The sequence below is a fragment of the Phyllostomus discolor genome, chromosome 2, assembly GCF_004126475.2.
Source record: "Phyllostomus discolor isolate MPI-MPIP mPhyDis1 chromosome 2, mPhyDis1.pri.v3, whole genome shotgun sequence".
Lineage (NCBI taxonomy): Eukaryota > Metazoa > Chordata > Mammalia > Chiroptera > Phyllostomidae > Phyllostomus > Phyllostomus discolor.
Genome location: NC_040904.2, coordinates 5,070,020 through 5,093,055, shown reverse-complemented (window position 1 = coordinate 5,093,055; position 23,036 = coordinate 5,070,020). Strand labels below are relative to the sequence as shown.

The window sequence follows — 23,036 nt, the reverse complement described above, 5'->3', positions numbered from 1 at the left end:
TTGCAAAAACGATGTTGCTTAATGTTCATCTCACAGCCACTCATAGTTATGGGTGTCAGGCAACAGCATTTCCTCTGCCCCTGGGGCAGCACTTGCTTAAGGTTGATGGAAGTCCCTGGAATTTCTTCGCCTGGCTCTGAACAGCAGGAACCAAGGCCACAAGGAACCTGGAGTCCTAGTCTCAGAGTCCCCAGTGGGCTGCCACCAATGAAAAAATATACAATTACATGGACCTGCCTTGGTCCACAAATTACCTCAGGGGACACTCAGCGTAATATGAGGTGGGGGCAAGATCTGGAACTACCAAGTAAGCAAAGATCACTTTTATAAGACCTCAAAATCATAAAAATTATAAGCTAAAATACCCTGCTCTGAGTTTTGTTTTTCAGGGAAATCATTTGTTTGGCATGCGTCACTGAGATTAGATTCTTGATTCTCTGTCCCTGTGGTGTGCGTAGGTGGGGCTTCTTTTATTTTTTCTAAGATTTTATTTATTTTATTTTTAGAGAGGGAAGGGAGGGAGAAAGAGAGAGAGAGAGAAACATCAATGTGCGGTTGCTGGGGGCCGTGGCCTGCAACCCAGGCATGTGCCCTGACTGGGAATTGAACCTGCGATGCTTTGGTTCGCAGCCCGCGCTCAATCCACTGAGCTATGCCAGCCAGGGTTTGGGGCTTCTTTCAAATTAGCATTGCCGACTCTTTTGTGAGACGCCTGGGAGAACAAAGAGGTCACGAGGGGCACTGGGTAATAATGGCTATCAGTAACGTGGGGTTACCGATTAGGAAGTAAATCTTGCCTGAAAATTCCTGATTGTAAATAATCACCAAAACAACACCAACATCTTCCACCATAGCCCACCCATGAAGTGTGTCAAACCTGGATTGTAGAGCAAGTGATGAAGAAGACGACACTGTGGCATAGGGATACACAAATTTAGAGATGGGGTCATTTATTAAAATCCACCAAACATTTTCAAATACACCTCCAATTTTTGTCTCTGAGTTAATGAGATTTTTTAAAATAAGCAGGTGTTAAACTATACTAGACCTTTGTTTGGTTACCCCCAACCGGTCCAAAGTAGATGGTTCTTTTATTGCAACAGTGGTATCCGGAGGCTGTTAGCACTAAGAAGGGACCCTGGGTGGCCTTGTGAGACAGACATGGTAATCCTCATTCGACTGCTCAAGATCTTTCAGTGTGCACGTATCTTTCTGGTTCATTCCTCTCTTCATGTAAGGAATCTGGACTCGAGTCACCTCTTCCCTTGCTAACTTTCCAGATGACTCTACAATAAAGCAACACCGGCTCCAAGGACAGCCCTAAACGCTCAGCGCACTAAGTGACAAGCCCTGTCTGCCCATCCTGGCTTCTTCCCACGCCTGTTTCCAGACATTGAGAGGCTGGCTGAGTCATGTGTGCCTCATCTTCTAGCCACAAGACAGATCACTTCACTCTGTGCCCTGACGGTACCCCAAGATTTTGTAAACGACCCATACCATGAGGAAAACCAAGAGACGTCCCATGGAGTTGAGGGAGGAGCCAGGGACACCTTGAGGAGGCCTTGGAGCCTCTGCACAGGAGAAGGGTCTCAGCCAGTGTGAGGGGGCAGGACAGAAGTTTCCAATGAGCAGAGGGAAAATATGCGGGGGGGTGGGGGGTGTATGCAAGAGGGCCTTGCCAAAGCCAGAGCTGTGGACACCCTGAGTTTCCTAGAAAGGAAGGGAGAGCTCTTCTTTGCTGCACCTCAGAGGAGTCAGGGGATGAACGAGGGGATCCCTCAGGTTAAATGCCCAGGTTACTGAATGTGAGATGCCAATTGGAGTATATTTGAAAATGTCACCAAAATGCAAGGTCATGTTCTCATGGCCGGCCTTTCTCCCTCTCACGGAGGCCACCATCCCGTGGACCTCATGGTGCCGGGGGGCCAATGTGTGCCTGCACGCTTCACTCCTGGGCCCGGCTCAACCCCTCACTGGCAAGGGGTACACTTAGACCTCGCTGCGCCCCTTTCTGGTTTCCATGGAAGGTTCTTCAACGGAGGGTGTTGGAATCATATTTCTATAATGTCTAACGTGTTCTGATTCCCTATAAAACTATGGGAAACTACTCAAATTATGTAAAAATAACTCTGTCTGGAAAATGAATATAGACTATATATCCCATGCCATCAAGCAATAGCCATCTCAGAAAGATCAGGGAGGACCCACTGAACCAGAAGTAAAACGCAACCTTCTGTACGTGGAGGTCACAGGGGAGACGTAAGAGAAAGAGAACTTGTTATCCTTCTCTTAGAAACCTGTGCGAGTGAGAACACCTATCTCAGCTGTCGCTCAGCCACAGTGCTTGATCGGAGCGGGCGAGGGAGTCAGTGTGTGTTTCCAGTGCCACCGGAGACCATACTCACTTCCCCGAGCTGTGTCCAAACGGCAGCTCAGTCATTTCCAGGTCATTGCTTCCCGGCACATCTGCATGGGTATTTTCCTCTGGGTTGCTTTAAAGATCTCTAAAACCTAAGCCCTGTGCCCCCAGCTGTAACCACAGTTCCTCTCGTGAAATCTGAGATGGGAATTCACTTTGAGACATGTGGTCCTGGGGAATGAGCTTTTTTTTTAAGATTTTATTTATTTTTAGAGAGGGAAGGGACGGAGAAAGAGAGAGAGAGAGAAACATCAATGTGCGGTTGCTGGGGGTCATGGCCTGCAACCCAGGCATGTACCCTGACTGGGAATCGAACCTGCAACACTTTGGTTCGCAGCCCGCACTCAATCCACTGAGCTATGCCAGCCAGGGCTTGGGAATGAGCTTTGACAGACACAGAGCCCTATCAGATGAGTTCTTAAGCTTCCTTCAGCGTCAGGTTTTCCAGCTATAGAATAGGGGCGATTTGGGGAAATGAACTCAGTAACCTAGTGCGCTGTTTTCTCTATCCTCTGCTTCTCAGAGGATGTGGGAAATTATAAGAAGCAATTTCATGAACTTAACACTGTTTTTAAATGCCCAGTATATATGTTACTTCAGGAGGCAGGTGCTATGTATAGTTCGACTTGAAGGCCTTTAAAAAAGAAATAAGTTTACAAGAAAATAATTGACCCAGACCCATGGAGGACACCCACATCTTCCAAGACTGGACTGTGTCCGGCACAGCACAGTCACCGGCGCATGCCAGTGAGCTCATGGTGTAGAAAGATCCTCAACAACTGAACTTGAAATGCTAGGTTGTAATTTTGTTTACTCCCAAATTGAAGAGATGACCCAAATAATTCAATGAAACCAGACCATCCAGACAAAGTCTTGGTGCCATTCAGCTCAGGTCCGTAGGCCTGGGCACCAGGGGGCCTGCTGCTGTAAATCTCAGTCTGCGGGCAGGAGAGCAGGGAATGAGGTGTCCCAGCTCAAGCAGTGAGGCAGGAAAAGGAAAGGTAAACACCTCCTTCCCCCACCTTCTGTTTCACTCACGCCCTCAGTGGATCAGATAGAGCTGACCCACGCTGGGGAGCGAGAATCCACTTTACTGAATTCACTGATTCAAATGCCCATTTCACCCTAAACGTTCTCACAGACACACCCAGAAACATTTAATCTGGGCTCCCCGGGGGGAGTCAACCTGACATGAAATTAACCACTGCACTGGTGTAACCCTGGCATCACAAACATTGCCCCTCACACAGTAGGTGCTCAATGTTGTTGAGTAAATACAGACCATTATTGTGATGGATGATGCATTGCAAGCAGTTCTCACACGTGTTTACTGTGCATTTCGGATGTTTGGACACTTGGTTGTTTTCCTACTCTTGGTGTTGTCAACATCCTACACATGCTATACATACCGTATCAAAACGTCTCTTTACTGTAAAGTGTTATAAATGTAGTAGCTAAGTAAAAGCTTTTGTTACATTTCACCAAATCACCCTCCAGAAAGGTCACACCTATTTACCTTCCCCTGGAGTCCATTAAAAAGACACTCTCTGATCCACTGGTCCACTGACCCCACAAGCAACCTAACTAGATGCAAAGATGTGTAAAGAAACCGAACCAGGTCCGTCTCAGCTGCGAGAACCTGTGTCTACTTGAGCCACTCAGCCACACAGGCCAGGCCGATGATAAAGAAGAAACTAAGCCCTGGCTGGCGTAGCTGAGTGGATTGAGCGCTGGCTGCAAACCAAAGTGTTGCAGGTTCGATTCCCAGTCAGGGTACATGCCTGGGTTGCAGGCCATGACCCCCAGCAACCGCACATTAATGTTTCTCTCTCTCTCTCTTTCCCCCTGCCTTCCCTCTAAAAAATAAATAAATAAAATCTTTTTAAAAAAGGAGAAGAAACTAATATCAGACATTGGGGGAAGACTTTCCTATGGAGGAGTTCACATGATACGGGTTTTCAGAAATGAAGTGGCGGTTGTTAAGCCAATTGATTCTCACGCCATCAGGAAGGGAGCAGGCTATTGTCCCATTCAGCAGATGGTGAACCAAAAGCCATGCCCACATGCGTAGGTCATGCAAGATAACCAGGACTCGTCATCAGTCACAAGTCTTGACATCTGGCCTTGAACTTGTCCCACCTCTGTTCTTTCAGCAATCCCCCGAACTTTAGGAAGATACATTCTTCAGGCTGTGAGGTTTGAAGGGGGCCAGAAAAACAATGGTAGTATATTAGCTTCTTGAAATACTGTTATGACGTTTAGACTTGAGGGCTAGGGAGTTGGGGAAAGAGAGCAAGAGGGAGGGAAGGGCGGGGAGGGGGGAGAAAGAGAGAGCAATCCGGTTCCTACTAAGGGCAGTGTCCTTAACAATAGCTTTGTAGTCTGCTTGGCCGTAGTTCAGGGCCAAAACAGTTTTCCCTCTGGGTTCGCAATCTATTATTAGTTTCACATGTGCAAGAATATCATGAAAGAGAGGCCATTATTTCTACCAAGATTATTCACAAAGACAAAAACCTCTTCCTCTTGCCATGATTCCTCCACCCCACCCCCCAGGTGCATCCCAGCATAACCTGTCTCAGGAGGCGGGGCCCTCCCTCCCTTTATTAGCTGGTTCCCCCTCAAACATAAGAAAAGCACACCCATTGGAGAGTTGAAGGTTTTTCCTTCTTAACAGAAGGAAAAAATCCTTCTTAACAAAAGGAAAAAATCTTTATTTTATTTCACTATGTGGTATTTTTACCTGTCTTATTTTAAAGTATTGAAAAATACTTTCTTGTCAAAACAGTTTTGTCTGCATCCAAACATCAACAGTGAAAAGATAGCAAATCATCATTAACATCCACAGATTTTGCATAAACTAACAGGAGAAGAAATCTCTGTCCGTGACCACGACTTTCATTTTGAGAAAGCATAGATATTGGAGGGATTCGGTTCTCCCAGCCCCTCTGACGCCCAGTGCTCTGGCGTTGCCCACGTGTGACAGATGGAAACGCCGAGGCTTGGAAGGAAAGATCTCCGGTCCCAGCAATGCATGGAGCTGGTGGATTCCGATCTGTAGCTCCGCCTACCAACTACTGCCCTTCTAGAGAGAAAAAAACAGTAGCACATTATTGGCTTTTTGTTTAATGTAAAAGAAATGAAATCCACTGGGAACAACTCTGGAGAGGCACTTCGCAGTGGCCCATCTGGAGTGGAATTTTCCAGACCAGGCGAGACTCGGCAGCCAATCTGATGACCACTCAAATGAAACACAGCACCTTCCGCGGGGGCCAGGCGGGGTGAGTGCCGGAGGCACTCGGACAAACAACGCTCCAGAGCGCCCTTGGCCAGCCCAGCCACCCAGCTTTAACGGGTCTGTGGTGACCACACACGCACACACACACGCACACGCACATGCACACGCATGCATGCACGCACACCCCGCTGCTACTTTCTCAGAGCCTCCCGGGCGGTCTGAAGGGCAGCCGGCGTGGACAGCCCACAACAGCAAGTGCTCCGGCCCCGCGTTCAAGCTCCGCCGCAATGACAGTGAGAGGAACCTCCCTCGTCCGTTCGTTCTCAGGGGCTCCGCTCAGGAAGTGCTTCCCCATCTCATCCCATCGATCCTCCCTCCCTCTGCACCCAGGGGCGGGCTCCTGCTGGGTCCCAGGCGCTGTGGTAGCTCAGGAACCAAGGAGGAGGGCCTGTCTCACCGATGTGTGGAGCAGAGTACTGTGGCTGTAGTGCTGAGCACATCCCCGAGATGGCGGTCCCCGGTGGGTAGGGTGCAGTTGTGACATCTGCCCGCACCCATAGTACAGCCAAGGGTCACAAGCGCAGGTGCACCCCAGCACACCCAGGCATTTGACATAGCCCTGGGGAAGGACAGAGGCTTGGCGGGTGAGGCACAGAGGGCAGTGTGACAGTGAGGAGGGGCCCTGGGGACCAAACTCGGGACCCGGGGCTCTGGGACCAGCACCTGAGAGTTCATCTCAGTGGGGAGCCAGTACAAGATTGTAAACAAAGCGGGAGAACAGACAACTTTGCTTCTAGAAAAATGCTCATCGTGTGGACCCCATGGTGATGTTAGTCGTCAGCACTTCCTGTGTCGGAAGGACGGACAGTTGGGAGAAGAAGCAGTTTATTTTTAAAACCACAGTTTCCTGGCACCCCCCCCCCACTAGGCCCCCCTGCTGAAGCTATGCCCAGGAGGCCATTTCTATGGGATCTACAGCTAAGGGCTTCTTACTGAGAGTAAGTGTGTAAGTGAAATGTGCACTCCGGCAGTTGGGGGACAGTTGGGGGTTGGGAGCACCCACCGCGTGGGGTGATTCCTCCCACCCTGAGCAGTGCCGGCCAGAGCTTCCCCCTCCCCACCCCCACTGCCTCGCCTGGTGGGCCTCATTCTCATCCGGTCACTGCACCACAGGTCCTGTCCGCCCTCCTTGATGGGCAGCACCTTGGACAGGGCTGACCACAGAGACAGGCTGGGGAGTCCACACCCCAACCAGGGCCCTGCAAGGTGACAGTAGCATGGCCTCCTGTTAGAGCCATCTTCCGAAGGTCGCCAGCAGAGGTGCAAACTGGTGAACACAGGCATTCAAGGTGGCCCTCCTTTGGGAAGCCGGGGCAGCCTTCCAGGTGGAGAGAACCTGTCAGTCCCAGGACTGAGATGTTCTGTTTAAATCCCTCAGTGAAAGGAAGCCCAGCGCAGGTGCCTAACTGGCCCCCTTCTCAGCTCTGACCCCGCCCCCCCCCAGCCTGCTGGCCTCCTCAGGAGCAAGCCAGGCATCAGTGCCCATATTCTGAGGTGAATTCCCACCAGTCTCAGCAGCAGACACTAGTGTCTTCTTTTGCTTTTTGAAGTTCAAGTGATTTTCCCTGGGCAAACCTGTGCTCCAGGCTTCGCTCACCTCTCTTCCTGCAGGGGTGTGCCTGCCAGCCTGCGGGCCCCGCGCCGCTGGGGCTGGGTTCCTCCTCTCCGAAGGCAGCCAGCTTGTCTGTTCCCCTGACAGATGCTAGCTCCTGCCAGAGCGACATCCTGAATGTTCATTCCTCCGAGGCTTCGGTTGAGTCTGTTCACTTCCAAGCCCACACACCACGCTCAAGTCTCGGGAACACAGCGGCCCCCATCCCAGCCACGCTGTGTTCTCCAGGCTCACCTTGAGACCCAAGAAAGGTCGCCCTTGCACCTGTGGCCCACGAGAAAACGGGTGTCCCACACCCAGATGCCCCAGGCACCACCCAGCTGAGACACAGCTGAACCCACCATCGGGCCAGGGAGAAGCCCCAAACCCCACCCCAGCCTGGTTGTTACAAATGAAAACAAGTGCATGAGATCATTGCACATCACAAAGGGCTGCCGAACTGTGATTGTGGGCCAAGAGGCACGCAGCAGACTTTCGTGAGAAGCAGCCCTGTTTCTCGTGTGATTTCCTTCCGGAAATTCCTTAGAAACGGCAAGATTCCACACTGAGGAGGCTTCACCTGGCCTTCTCACCTTTCAACACGGGGGCCTGGACTGGATGCCACTGTCAGGCTGGGGGTGGGGAGTAGCCTCTGATACCCTTTGTCTCTACCTCTGTCCCCAGTACCCTCCTGTCAGTCCCCCTGCCACCAGCAGCAGCAGCAGCAGCCCTTACAGAAGCGATCAGAGGGTTGACATGCTCCCCACTCCATCCTGGACGATTCTAGGCCCCTCCCACTTTGGAGAAGCTGAACTTGGTGGGTCTCGATCACCAGACCTCTGAGGACAAAGCTATGTTGCCCCCTAAACACTTACGAAAAACCTTTTTCTTGCTCACCTCTGACCACCCGGACTATTATTGGAGTTTTGGAAAACGTTCATCTGGCATAACAGGGAAATTGTGTGTATTTCTCTTCCTGGCTTAGCAAATATAAGCTTAGTTAGCAAATAGTAAATATGATGCCGAGTCCAAGTGATAACCTAGAGATTATCACTTTAAAAATAAAGTGATTTTATTTTTAAAGTGATAATCTCTAAGTTCCTTTGAAATATGTGCAGTTGGAATCCTTACTCCTGTGTTAGCAAAAGAAATTTGGAGAAAATATGGATACACTGGTGCTTCTCTTTCCCTAACCACCCAAGAGTGGTCCCCAAAGTGGGAAGCCACATTTTCCGGGCAGGGACATGAGTGTTGCATGTGGGAGCTATGGGGGCCAAGGGTCGACTTGGTGCTGTCAGTGTCTCTCCAGGTCCGTGCACAGGAGCCATTGGGGGCTCTTAATAAAATGCACGTTCTGATTCAGCAGGTCCGGGGTGGAGCCTGGAATCTGCATTTCCTTTGTTGATGCTGGTGGTGCCAGGCGATGCGTAGGGTCCCTGTCTGCCAAGTGCCTTTTTCCTTTGATGAGTTTAAAGAGACATCAAGGGAGGAGAGAGGAGCAAGCTCCCAGAAGTGAGCACTCCAGACCACCCCCTGGTATTTCCGCTTTGAATGGCTAAGCATGAATGAGCAGGCTTCCTCACGTGGAAGAGTGATGGGAGGTGACAGGCGCTTGATTAGATCACAATTTAACCGATCGCTCTGGGAATGCAGAGGGCATGATGTCGGGGAGAATCCGGAAGGAGAAAGAAAAGATGAGGCCGGTGCTGAGCACGGCTTGTGCGTCTATTTTTGACACCGCTCTGGGTTATGTATATAGCGGCTCTCTGCCAGAGCGAATTACAGGAACTTGGAAGAGGTTATTTATTGAAGTGTCTTAGAATTAAATTCTACCTTGTACAATCTTTTTTAAAATAAACATCGTCAAGTGGAAGGGCCAAAGAAATCCCAGCTGCTGTCCTAGGAACATAGTCCAGAACCCGAGGCAGCACTTGCTGGACAGAAATGCCGAAAAGCAGCAGCTCGGAGTAAGGGGCAGCAGCGAGCGGAGTCCAGCACGGAAAGACCTCCCTCTGCCCCTGGTGACAGACGGCAATTTGTCACTTATGTGGGGGCACTGGAGCTGTTCTCATTAAAGACATAAACATCCTCCTGCCGAAAGGAGGACGGAGTTGAAAGCAACACCCGGAAACATCATGAAGAGCTACAAAAGGAACAAGATGGGGGACACAGAAGGCTAAAATTCTTGGGATGGCTCGTTTTCCAGAATAGTGATTTCTTCTTAAAAGCTCCTTAATTAAAGAAATGTTTTTAACTCCTTAATAAAAAATATGATAACCTCCTTGCTTTGTGAGCCGTAGACAAACTGGGGGTCGCCTCAGACATCCTAAGCCTCAGACCCGTTCTGCACTCCTTTTCCCAACTTGCCTCCCCCTGTGAGCCTGGGCTTTAGTCTCTACCAGCGCCTCCACTCCATTCCGTCACTTATACTAAAGTGTAAATGACCCAGAGGAGACCTACATGAGCAACATACCTTCCAAATACATTTGCCCAAACATACTCCAAATATCCCCATCCATTCCTATCTACCAGATATTTTTAAAAAGCATATGTCGAAACTGATACACAGGGAACGTAGCAGGATCCTCATGTCTGTCAGTTCTGGAAGTGAGAGGAAGAGCAGTCTCTGGTCTCCCCTGAATCTCTGACATATTTTGTAATAACTATTAAGGAATGAAGTGACGGCTTTTGTATCAACCAGACTGATGACAAGGTTCTTCCCTCGGAGGAGGAGGAGGCGGTGCCAGCTGCATCTCCCTCTCACCATTCCTGCACTTAATGGGGATGCTCTGTTTGACCGGCACTGGCCCAACACCCTGGTGCACATTAGCATGTGCTGGGGAGATTTTAAAATACTTCCAGGTCTGCTCCTCACCCCCAAACTAATTAAATCAGACTCACAGCGAGGAGCAGCCTCTGCACTGGTATGTTTTAAAAGCTCCCCACATGGTTTCAGTGGGCAGCCAGGGTTGAGAACCATTGGTTTAAAAAATAATCATCAGGATGCTTTAAAAAGGAACCTGCAAGTTCTAAAGCATTTAAGCTCCCAGCATGAAAATGTTATATCTTATTGCCAAAAAAGTATTTAGAAGTCATGTGATAGGTATCCTCATCCGCACCCTCCTGTATCCCCTCTCCATCCCACACCTACTACCCTCAACCCACACGTCAGCATTTTCACCACCAACATCACCACCACCACCACCACCATCATCACCATCACCACTACTCTCATCACCATCCCCACCACCACCATCACCACCATCACCATCCCCACCACCACCTCCACCATCACCACCACCACCTCCACCATCACCATCTCCACCACCACCTCCACCATCACCACCACCACCACCACCTCCACCATCCCCACCACCACCATCACCACCTCCACCATCACCACCTACACCACCACCATCATCATCCCCACCACCACCATCACCAGTTCCACCACCACCATCACCACCTGCACCACCACCATCATCATCTCCACCACCACCATCACCATTATCACCACCACTCTCATCACCATCCCCACCACCATCATCACCGCCACCACTATCACCACCTCCACCACCACCATCTCTACCATCCCCACCACCACCATCCCCACCACCACCATCACCACCTCCACTATCACCATCATCACCAGCTCTATCATCACCAGCACTGTGTCACCACCATCAATCACTACCTCTACCATTCCCACCATCCCCATTATCATCTCCACCACCATCATTACCACCAACATCATCACCATCACCTGAACAACAATAAAAAGAATTTTAAAAGGGTAAAATACAGAACTATAGTATTTATCTTAAATTATCAACTTTTGTATTGGGCTCTTCAAATCTTTAAAATTTGTGTGGGAAAGGGTCACTGGGGAGACTGGGAGCTAAAACAGTTGCAACCTGGACTCCAAGGGAAAGCCTAGGTTTCACTGTGCGTAAAAAGCCCTGGAATTAGCCTCCCTTATCCAAACAGCCCACAGGTAGTCAGCCTATCAGTCTCCCTTTACACGAAATTAAAGTATGCATTCAAGTTTATTATTTTGGAGATTTAGGGACGCACTTCTGAGAAATGCTTCATAATCCTTGCTTTCCCCTCTAGTACAAATCTCTGATAGGTGAGGCCAAGGTTTGACCAAGGTATAAATGGTATGTTTGCTACCACTGAAACGACATACTGGGCGGTGTGAGCAGAGAGAGAGAGAAAGATCCCCTAACTCACTAACTTGCTTTGCAGAATGGTCGCTCACCTTTTCACCCACCCCCCACGTGCAGCTGAGAGGTCCAGCTCAGGAGCGATTGTTCTGTGAGAACAAAGAGGTGAAAGGCCCCCTGGCCCACGCCTTTTGTCCCTCTCATTCCCTCCGCCACCCGCCTCACCACCCGCCTCTCGGGGGTAATTGAACGCTAGTTACCGAGACTCAGGAGACCAGGGTATGCCCTCAGAATTCCTTGTGTTTCATTTCAGGGAGAAATCTCTAGAATTTAACTCTCAATACACATTATTTGACAGGAAACAGTTTTACAGAGTTGCCCCCACATGCCATCCTGCTGTATTCACTTTTGAAAAGCCTTTGGGGGAGAACGCAGCAGGTTACAGCCTCCGTGGGTTGGCTTTGTTTGCTGTTTTGCTCGGATGGGGGCAGGTGAGCGGAATCACCGCCGGTTCTCTCCTGCATGGTGCCTGCGTGGGGCTTCCCGTGACTGTGGCACATGCAGGGGAGAACCTGTAGACACGCAGAGCTGCCACCTTCTGGTTCTTTGTATGTGAGCCACATTCTCATGATTCTGTCAACCCCCAGAAGCTAGGAGTCTGGAGCTGTGTTTCAGGCGTGGGAGGTCTGAGCCCCGTCATGAGTGGGTGTGCCGTCCGGGCTCACACTCCCCACCAGACCAGAGGGCGAGGGCAGGGGCGGGGGCTTGGAGCTGCGTCGGCCACAGCCGCAGGCAGGGGGCCTGGATGCAGATGGACTCTGGGCTAAACACTGTCTGTTAATACTCCCTGGGAGGAACGGGCCTTTCCTGGAGAGTTCGTGAACAGATTTCTAGGTCTCGAGCTCTTGCCTCAGGAATGTGAATAAATTGTAAAACACTTGAGAGAAACGTGTTAAGTTCCACGATCTGATTTCCCTAAATCTGGCATCCAGACCAGGAGGCAAGCAAAACCAATGGAGCCCTGCAGCCTAGCTCACCGGCACGAGTTGCCTTGTGTCCCCCGCGGAAGACACGGAGGAGCCCCAGCCCTGGCACCTAGGGATGTGGTCTTCTTTGGAAATAGTTCGCAGGTGTCATCCAGTCCACACGAGGGCCTTAGGGTGGGCCCTAACCAGCATGGCACTTGTCCTTTTAAGGAGAGAGAAGGCACTGTGATATCGGAGAGGGAAGGAGCCCTGTGCAGACAGAGGCGGAGGCTGAAGGGACGAGTCTCAAATTCAAGGCACTCCAAGAACTGCCAGCCGTGCCGAAGAGAGAGGCACAGACCAGATTCTCCCTGCAGCCCTCAGATGGCTCTGCCGACATCTCAGCTTGGAGCTTCTGGCCTCTGGAACTGTCAGGGAAAACCCTTCTGTGGTTACAAGCCACCCAGTTTGTGGTACTTGGTCACGGCGGCCCCCTGGGAAACAGATACACTACCCTAAAACCTCCCTATCGGCGTCAGCTGGCTCTGAGCAAAACTGGGCACACAGCGGTCATTTCTGTAGCCCTGCCCCGCCATCTGGACCTGCTCCTGCGTTCACCCCTCTTCTCCAGGGACCCCAGCATGCGGAAACAGTTTGTAAGGAATTGCAGACAGGAATCACATCATCACAAAACTCAAAGCGTTCGGAGGCCACACTTCACTTCCTCAAACCTGAAGACCACACAAGACCCTGTGCCTGGGAAGTGGCCGAGAGACTCTCGCCAACGGCCAGTCAACCCAGTGGCTCCAGTTTGCACCTGTACTCAGCTGCTGCTCGCTCAGCCCCTTCCCCCTGCAGGTGCACATGAGCTTGGGGAAGGCCGACGCACAGATGATCTGCGTCTGCTGCCGCCAGGTCCCCTCCCTGGCTCTGTGTCCTAACCTCCGGGTCCCTGTCGGCCCTCCAGTGCCGCTCCCAGTCTGGTGTCGGGCCCTCTAACCAGTTTGCAAGTTCCCTGGGCCAAACACGAGCAAACCAGGTGCAAAGGTTTCCTCTGCCCCCTCCAGGTCTCCAGCTTCAAGGAGACGGCTGGTTGAGGCCCACACGCCTCCCCCCTCGCCACATCTTCTCCACCTTCCTCCCACGCCCAGAGGAAGGCTCCGCTCTCCTCGCTGGTGAGAGACTCCTGCAGTCATCCCAGCTCCTCTCCAGATCTGACATTCATAAGCTCCGTGCTCCTCCGAGTCTCCCAGGCTGTGTGCCTGATATCTGAAGCCAAACTTCGGAGAGCTTAAAGATGCATCTTTCCAGATCTCTCCTCCCAGAGCCCGGGCTCCCGAGCCTGCTTTGCACGCCATAGCCAAGAACGCTGTCATTTGTCTTGCAGTGTTCTTTCGTGTCTCCCTGCCCTGGGCCAAGGAGCTTCAACCTGTGGCTTGAACGGAAGAGACAAAGCTAAGGGCATAAGGAGTGACTGGCAATTCATGGGAGCATTAGGAGGAGGGAGGAGGGGAGGTAACTGGGGGAGTCACAGAAGTGTATCAGCACCCCAAAGACCCTGTACCCTGTAGAGAGGCCACTGGCAATACCTTCGTCCACGAGGGCCAACCGTGTCTGTCACGGGCCTGCTATGGAGAAGACGGGAAACTGCCTATCACAGCTCTCGTGGACCCGCCCCAGTCCACCCCCAGATTTGCTCACAGGTCCCCAGACGGGCAGCCACAGCAGCAGCAAGACAAACACTCGGTCTGGCTGGCCTGCCACCTTGCCTCAGTGCCCCTCCGCTCCAGAATGCTGACGGTCCAGCAGGGGCCGCCAGTAATAGCCAAACAGGTGGACATTGTAACCTTCCTTGAACCCTGGTTCCTCTGCTCGAACCTAACTCTCCCTCCACAGTTCCAGGAGGAAACCCAGAGAGGCTATATCTGAGTCACCCAGGCACGTCCAGGGCTGAAGTGTTGGAAGCCAAGCTTCTGGCAACCTTGGGACCTTTGCACTTACTACTCTCTCTGCCTGCATCACTCCCCCCACCCAGGAAAGGTGCGTCTGCTTTCTTCTCAAATGTCATCAGAGAGGCGAGCTCACCCTAAAGAAACCGCCATCCTGTCACTCTTCATGTTCCTGCCCCCCTCTAATGGGTAGCACGTGCCGTTTCCTGAAATTCACATCCATCCTAAAAGCCGTCATTTCCTGTTTTTATCTCCCACCCACGTGGAGCCCCCACGAGGAGGACGTGGCTGTGTTGCCAGGGCCTGGAACAGGAGCTGGCACAGACCAGGCCCTTCGTAAAGATTTGTTGGGAGAATGACGACAGCAGCCAAGTACAGTGAAACTTGAAGAGGGATTGGTCTTGCAAGGAGCCACCCCGAGACTGGTGCATCACTGAGGGCCCTGGGCTGACCCCGGGGTAAGGCGGGATAACAAGACAAGGCGATCCTACCTGGGTCCCACAAAGCTGGCACGAGTTCTTTCCTTTGAGACGCTTCCCACGCACAGACTCCACCGAGGGCCTCGGCGGTGGGGACCAGAGCTCCCTGGTTACAAGGAGCCGGCTTCTGAGCCCGCCGGCAAGCCCGCAACGTGAGGTATTCGAGAGGCTGGGGATGGAAGAAGCTGGTTGGGGAGCGAGAGGGGTGGCCAGGCTGGACGGAGACAGGAGCGACATTGAGAAAAACCTGAGACCCAGAGCGCACGCAGGCAGGGAGAGCAGCGCGTGAGTCTGAACTAGTGAAAGCAGCAGACCCCGGCACGTCTGCGTGCCCGCAAAGGGCTGCGGCAGAGGAGACAGCCGCAAGTCACACCGCCAGCCTTCAGGACGCATGGACCAGAGGGCCTAGAACTGCTGCGACTGGGAGCTAGACTTTGCAGGGGCTGGAGCGTGGCAAAGGGGAGGGGGAGAGGAGACAGGCAGGCTCTCCTCTGCCAGGAGGCACACACTTAGCCAGAGGTGATACTTAAAGTAGCCTCTGAGCACGATGCCTCATTACAGGTGCCTCCCGCCGACTATTTTTGGAGGATATTAATCATGTTACGGCTGCATTTGAAATTGGGACAGGTTAGCTCTAATTACATGAGCTTGCTTAAGGAGCCTGAAAAGATCCAGGTGCTGGACCCCAAACCCACATTACTGTTGACCCTCTGCTCACGCTCTCAGGGAAAAGCCACGTGTTGGCAGCAGAGGGGGACCCTAGAGGCTGTACCCGAGGGCTTGATGTCACCAGGCAGGACTGGGAACCACAGGTCTTGTGGTCAGACAGCGAGCAGCCACATAGCCGCATGCCCTAGCCCACCATAAAAACCATGACCCAGTCTCTGCTGCAGAGTTGAGGTTACCCTGGAGCTCTGATAACAAAAGGTAAAGGATCTTTTCATCCCCCTTTCTGTCCATTTTTTGGATGGCTGTGGCCAGCAGTGCGAAGTTTGACAGCAGATGCCGCTAAAAAGAGCCTTTAGAACCTGCCGAGAATTCCTTCCTTCACCCCACTGTGTTCTGGGGGGATGGCCCTCGTGCCATTCCGTCTGCCAGGCGACAGCCCTGCCAGGACACCCTTGTACAGGTCACGGGCTTGGTCAGGGCAGGGTATTAATAAACCACAAAGGGAATGATCTGGAGAGAGGAGAACGCAGCAGTGACCCGGCGCTGTGTGACAATGGCCACAGCCTGGGCAGCCTGCAGCTCCGCCCACTTACTGGCTGGAGGTTTCTGTGGGTCGGAACCAGGAGCCGCCCACCAGGTCCCCGGCTCCGTCCAGGTTGCACAGGGCCGCCCTCAGGGGTCAACGGGGCTGCGTTCCAGTCTGCCAGCTCAAGTGGCTGCTGGCAGGACTCGGTTCCCTACGTGTGAAGACTGAGGTTCCCGTTCTTCTGCCGGCTGCCGGCCGGGATGGTGCTCGGCTCCCGGGATGCCCCCGGCCCCTCCCCCTGGGCCCCCTCCGTGTCCCCTCACACCGAGTCCTCCTGGTGCTGTAAGTCTTTCCTGCAGGGCGCTCGCCTGCTCAGGGCAGGCGCACCCACCATCACCTCCCTCTCTTAAAGCGAACTGATGCCCGACCTTCGGTGTATCTGCAAAGTCCCCTCCCAGGAGCCGCTAAGTGAATATTTGAGCGGATAACCAATAGGCATGTGTGGCCCAGGGTAGGGATTTGGGGAACCACCAGCTCTCACAACACACACAAACACCATGTCCATGTGTCTAGGTTTTGGGGGGCTGTCAGACAGCAGTGGTTGCTCTGAAACTTTCCTCTGTTCCCCAGCTGTCCCACCCCAACTAAGGGAGCCAGTGAGCCCTGCTGTGTGGTGAAGGCACTTTTCCTAGGAAGCGGTTCTCAACTCACATTGAATCCAAATCCCCCCTCAACCAAGCTCTCCGGGTGCCGCCCAGTCGGGAGTGGGAGGGGCAGAGGGAGACGAGTGTGCTGGACAGACGGGACCTCACACACACGATGCCATCTGCTGTGATCGGGGCCGTGGCAGAGCAAGGCAGGGCCGTGGGTGCTGAGACGCAGTGGGAGAGGGCTGTCCTGAAAACAAGGAACTGGACCGGCGTGGCAGGCGAGCAGCGGAGCCGGGGCAGGGGACTGCAGCAGAAGGTGGCAGAGAGGCGGGCGGGCGCAGGGCCGAGCTCCGGTTATTTATAACAAGTGACCTTCCCTGTTTTGTTCTGGCTCTAGAAGTGACACACATTTTCATTTACAAATTCAAGGACTCGTGAATAGACCAGCTTGGCCTGCACAGAGGGATCCCGCAGGCCGAGGCTCCAACCCACTCCCTGGGTCCCGTCCTGACCAGCTCCGTGCAGGCCCCTGGGGTGCAACCCAGACGTCCTCACTGGCGGTGACCTTCTGAGACAAGAATGGGGTGGCAGGCCGAGGGCAGGGCAAGCGGAAAGTCTGAGGTTCAGTGACATTTGCCTTTTCCTTTTGGCTTTGGGCACTCCTGAAATTTTTCTGAATAAAAGGCAATGTGTGACATCAGTGGGCAAGTAGCCAACTTCGGAAGGTTAATGTAGCATCGAGATAGATAACGAGCCAGAGAAAAAGATGAATGACAAGGGCACAAGGGAGGGTGCGTGGCAGCGGTGGACGCAGGGCCCGGGGGCCGTGGGAGACGCAGAGGGGCACTCGGAGAGGAACCGATGGGGACGCAGACCAAGGCTCACCCACTGTAGCTCGTCTATCGAGCTGCCTGTGAACTTGGGGGCAGCGACAAGTGACTGCCTGTGACTCTCCAGAGCCACAAGAGGCATGTCCACCCCTGCCCTTCTAGCTCCTTCCTGGGAGGGACGGGTGCCAGGGGCAGACACGTGTGCGTGCAGCCCTGACGACCCCCCGGGCACATCAGGCTCTTACACATCAAGCCCCGCTCAGCACAGAAACGCTGGGAACCAAGGGTCCTCACAAGTGGCTCCCAACCAGGAAGGTCTCTATGCCGACCATGCAACATTGAGGCTGCATGCCTTTAGCCATTTGAAATAGATGGCAACCTCCTGGAAACCCTTTCTGCCATGGATACCCCGTGATGTGCAAAGAGGAAGAACAGGAACCAAGTGGCACTCACACCTCTGTCCACGGCAGCCTCACTTCCTGCAGGGCCCGGGGTCTGAGGTCACAGGCCTGGATGGCCCGCAGGGGCCCACTCAGGTGGGCTGCACAGGTGGAAAGACCGGAGGAGCCGCATGCTTACCTGCAAAGGAGCTCTAACCGCTCAGCTACCGAGCCTCACTAGGGTACATCCTACAATTTCAAGTCTGAAAGGGGTCTGAACGGTGGTGAACACAGTCGCCCAGGCCACAATGGAAGTGACGTGACATGCCCAAGGACACAAAGCCAGGAGACAGCGGCATGAGGATTCAGACCTTTCCTCCAGCAACAGAGGCAAAGGCAGTACCAGCCTCCCAGCCCACGAGCAGGACCATGTCCTCACGACCCCTGTACTCAGGCATATACACAACCAGCTATAAACCAGAGGGTGGGTGGACAGAGAGAGTGTATCAAGGAGCATCATGGAGGATCTCCTTTTGGGGGGGGTGAGAGAAAGAAGACAGCCCTCCAGAGGGGTCAGTGCTGGTCCTCCACACCCCTAAACCTCCCCCCAGCATGCCATGTCCACCTCCCTTTTCTTCTCTACCCTAGTATCCCCATCCTGCCCCATCTTTATGTTTTCCTTTGTGGTTCAGTGGTAGGCCTAGCCTACACGATACCCTCAGCTCCTTGGTGGGATTTCAACTAAGCAAAACTACAAAGCAAACAAACAAAACACGATCGGAACAAACAGGTGTCCTGGTCTCTGCCGCTGGGCACTGCCTCTGGCAAGAGCCCAGTATGGATGCCTTCCATCATCCTCACTAGTCCTGGCCCCTTGCTGGAGGGCTGAGCTGTGCTTGGTGAGGAGGAGGCTGGTTGACCAGCAAGCCCACAGGAGGGCACCCTGATCTACTCAGGGACTGAACCTGCTCTATCACTTGCCTCACTTAGAGCGCTGCCCAGCCCATCACTGTCCCCCCACAGAGCTATTGGCTTGGAATTTCAAGCCACAGTTTAAGAGAAAAGGTAAAATATGAGCCTATTTAAAAGAAACATTTCCTAGCTTGGTTTCTTTTTAAAGAAGGTAATTCTTTAGAAAAAATAAATGCAGCAATAGTTACAATGCAATGTGCTATTACAATTCCATGCTACTCTGAAACTAGCATTTTTTATTTAATCTTTGTTGTATTTTTTCCCATTACTGTTTAGTCCCTTTACACCCCTCTCCCCTCAGACTAGCATTTTGCTGAGCTTTCTCCCCCGAGCCGGGGCCATTTAAAGCCACGTGCTCACTGCTCTCACGGTGCAGGCCGACGGAGGACAGGGAGTCTCAGAAAGAGCTCAGCCCCTCAGGGAAACCACGTAGCTGTCTACTCCTACTGCGGCTATGTTCAGAATTAAGTCATTATTTATGTAAATGCTTTAAGAAAATTCACGATTCCTTTTCTTTCTCTTTCATTGTCTCTCTCCCAACTTCTGTTTTTTTAATCTTGCAAAATGTCAGACGAACCCTATGGCCTTCTGCTGTGGTCCGGAGGAAGAGCTGGACAACACACACCCACCAGCTCCATAACCTGGTGCTCTGTTAAGTTCCCACTGAACAGTAAAGTGTCCAAATCCTCTGTCCTGGGAAAGAAAGCCTCTGGGGAAGGGGAGGGGGAGGGAGGGAGACGAGAGCCCCAGAACACACTCCTGCCAGTCTGGCGGTGCACGGGTGGGAACACAGGTAACCCAGTGACACTTCTGTCCCAGCTCTGTGAGGAAAAGCAGCAAGCTCACCTGTAAGTCGAAATCCCAGTGGCCTGTTAGCCTAGTCAGACTTTAACATCACTCACTCCAGCTTGGATGTGATAAGCTAACAAAACATCCCAGCTCTTTCCTTTCGTTTGGTGGAAAGCAACTTGTTCATCGGATTTTATGCTTTGAAGGCAGAGGCATGTCACAGACCAGCAAAGTCCCATGCACACCCTGCAGAGAGCCATTTTGATGGCATTAGATAAAAATCACAGAGTGCTCCCATGTGGTCCCCTCTCCTATCAACTGTTGACTGATATCAAAGCTGCAGAAAATGCCAGTGGCGGAAAACAAAGGCAGACCTGCTTGAGGCTGTTGCAGTTGTCCAAGGAGAGACCTGGGAAGGAAAGGTGCATGAGGGGGTTTAATCACAGTTTAATCACCAGAACTAGATCAGCGGTTGCTAGTTTTCACACCAGGCGTGGGTCCGCTTGCCTTTCTCTGGGATCCTGCCGCTGGGAATCCACTGTCATAAGACACAGCACTTTTGTTCTAAGGACCTGGGCCACACAAGATAGAATGAACAGTGCAGCCACCGGTATTTGCAGGGAGACTCATCCAGCTCTGAGCACTAGCATTTGGTGATTAGTTGGGTAGCTGAGTTGAGGTTGCATCAAGTCTGGTATGTTTGGGATCTTGTTTTGTTTTGCTTTTGATGTTTTATTCTTACTCGAGGGCATTTCTTTTCATCGCTTTTAGAGAGGAAGGGAGAAAAGGGAGAGAGAGAAACAGCAATGCAAGAGAGAAGCATTGATTGGTTGTCTCCTGCATGCTCCAGGGACCAGTTCCCGGACCAGGGATTGTGCGCTACATGTCTGGACTGGGACTCAAACCCACAACCTAGATATGTACCCTGACCAGGAATCAAACCCGTAACCTTTCGGCTACAGGACGATGCTCCAACCAACTGAGATACGCCATCCAGGGCATGTTTGGGCTCCTGTTGATGCTGGCCATGGCCAACGTGCCCATTTGCTGCTGGGTTATCCAGGTGTGTTCACCTGGCTCTGCCCGTGTACATCTCATAGTGTGTGTTTGTTCAGTGAGCAGCCCACAGGGATGTAAGGCTGTGGCTGGGAGTTGAGCCTTCCTGCATTCACCGGCAGCTGTCTCTTTGAGGGTTGTTGCTTGGCAGTCACTGTCTGGATTTGAACTCTGACTCCCAATTATTAGCTGGGTAGCTCTGGCAAGTGATACAGTCTCTGAAAACCCCAGTGTGCCCATCTGTAAAACAGAAATAAGGAGAGTTCCTACTCAAAGGGTTTGGTGAGAATGACATGAGACCACATGTGTAAAGCATGATCTTCAGCACCTCCCACGGTTGGTCAAGTGCCCAGTCATGGCCACTGCCTAGTGCTCAGGGGGACCCCACACTTGGTTTAACACTCTGCTGGCATCGTCTGGAGATTCTTAACAATTTCTGAGCAAGAAGCTCTGCATTTTTGTTTTACAGTGAGACCTGCAGATTATGTAGCCAGTCCTGAGCCCAGCAAATGTTAGTTCATATCGATCATCCCCATTGGTACTTCATGATTGCCAAGCTCAACACATCATCAAATCTTATGGATCATTACTCATCACCTTTTAGCTGTATAAACCACTCAGCAGACCATTAGAACTCTGAATCATTCCGTAATAAAAAATAACAGGGACTGAGAGGCCTCCCAGAGGTATCACTTGCATAGAAGCGCCTGTGAGCAAATGTGGGGAGCTCCGTTTTTGGGAAGATGGGGTGCCAGCTGCTGACGGGAGCTGGCCCTCAGCTGGCCGCTGTGGGAAATGGTCAAGGCTATCCTTCAGCCTTTGAGCCTGGTTCAAAGAGAAAATTACTCAGCTTTCATTTTCACATGAGCCTTGAAGTATGAGGCTGGTAAGAAGGAAAATCAAAATAATGAGCTGTTAGCTGCCTTGTATTTGGCCCAAACCTCAGGAGCACACAACCTCCAGCAATTAAACCCAGGGATTAGCCAGAGCAGAAGGTGGGGCCTGGAGGGGCCTGGAGGGGCCTGGACAGGGCCAGGGTAGGGTGTGTGATTAGAGCTTGACTGTCTATCCATCCCCCACTCTCACAGGAGCACTGGGATAGAGGGAGAGGAGGAAACAGGATGGGAGTGGGGGGGGGGGGGGCGCGGTGCTTGGCATTAGGAATTCATAAGAAAGGTGCAGATTCCCAGAGGAGAGCTGGGCTTGGGGAGACAGAATGAGTGGCTCAGGCTGCAGGCTTCTGCTTTTTAGGTTCTTTTTCCCTTTACAAAAATAGCACCTGCTTGTTGGAGGGAGTTGTAGTTCCCTTGAGAGGGGCTGACCAAGTCTAGATCAGTGATGGAGACAGAACAGACACCCTGGGCTGGTGCTGGGTGGAGGGCTATGGAAGAAACACGCATCTCCCACTAGTTGGTCACTGTTCTCTGGGTCCTTGAGGCTCCTAGGAAGGGGGCTTCTGGGCCTAGTGTGACTTTGGCATTGTTGGAAAAGGGGAACAGAAGGAGGGTTTGGGTCAGAGGACTGCCAGGACCCAACATGGCTGTGGTGTTGAGAACGGATTTTCAGGGACAGTGATGGACACAGAGAGGAGGGGCAGGAGGCTGCTGCAGAGACAAGGGCTCGGATCACGAGGGAGGGGGTGCTGGAGGCAGGAGATTTGGCTGTCTGATATATGAGTCGGGAGTTCAAGGGAGGACCAGGCTGGAGATGTAAGTTATAAATTTCACTGCCATCTGCACTAGTTGGGTATTTAAACCAGAGTGAGAATGGAGAAGAAAACAGGTGTGAGTGCTGAGCCGTGGGGCATTGCAGATAATGAGGAACCTGCAAAAGAGGGAGGGAGGGGGAAGGGGAAGGAAAGGGAAGGAAAGGGATGGGATGGGAGGGGAGGGGAGGGGAGGGGAGGGGAAGGAAGGAAGGAAGGAAGGAAGGAAGGAAGGAAGGAAGGGCACAGCAATGAGAAGTCAAGTAAAGACCACATGTCTAGGAAGAGAGAGTGATCAAGTGGATCACCTACTGCTGACGGATCAGCAAGAACAGGACCCGTTTACCAGTGGTGACAACACTGGGTGGGAAGGAGCTGGAAAATGCTAAGAAATGCTGAGCCACGGTGCCCTTGGAAAGCAGAAGGCACAGGATCTAAGGTGCAGTGTGGAGATGGGCCGCCTGGGATGAGGATCTGGAAGGTTCGTGGCTACTAACAGGACCCAGGGCAGAGCAGACAGGAGAGGAGACAGGTGGGTGGGCAGACGTTATCCAGAGACCTGTAGGTATTTCCTCACCAAGACATCAGCTTTCTC

At 52.3% G+C, this 23,036-nt stretch overlaps 1 protein-coding gene and 1 long non-coding RNA gene across 2 annotated transcripts in view; one reads left to right on the top strand and one right to left on the bottom strand.

Moving 5' to 3' along the window:
• Positions 1 to 23,036, top strand: part of KCNJ6 (potassium inwardly rectifying channel subfamily J member 6) — a 187,902-nt gene that overhangs the window by 10,321 nt on the left and 154,545 nt on the right. The window lies entirely within an intron of this gene.
• LOC118498764 lies at positions 3,581 to 4,928 on the bottom strand. Its single transcript, XR_004901220.1, has 2 exons — positions 4,321 to 4,928; positions 3,581 to 4,113 (listed from the first exon to the last, which is right to left on the bottom strand). It is a non-coding gene; the product is annotated as an uncharacterized LOC118498764 (long non-coding RNA).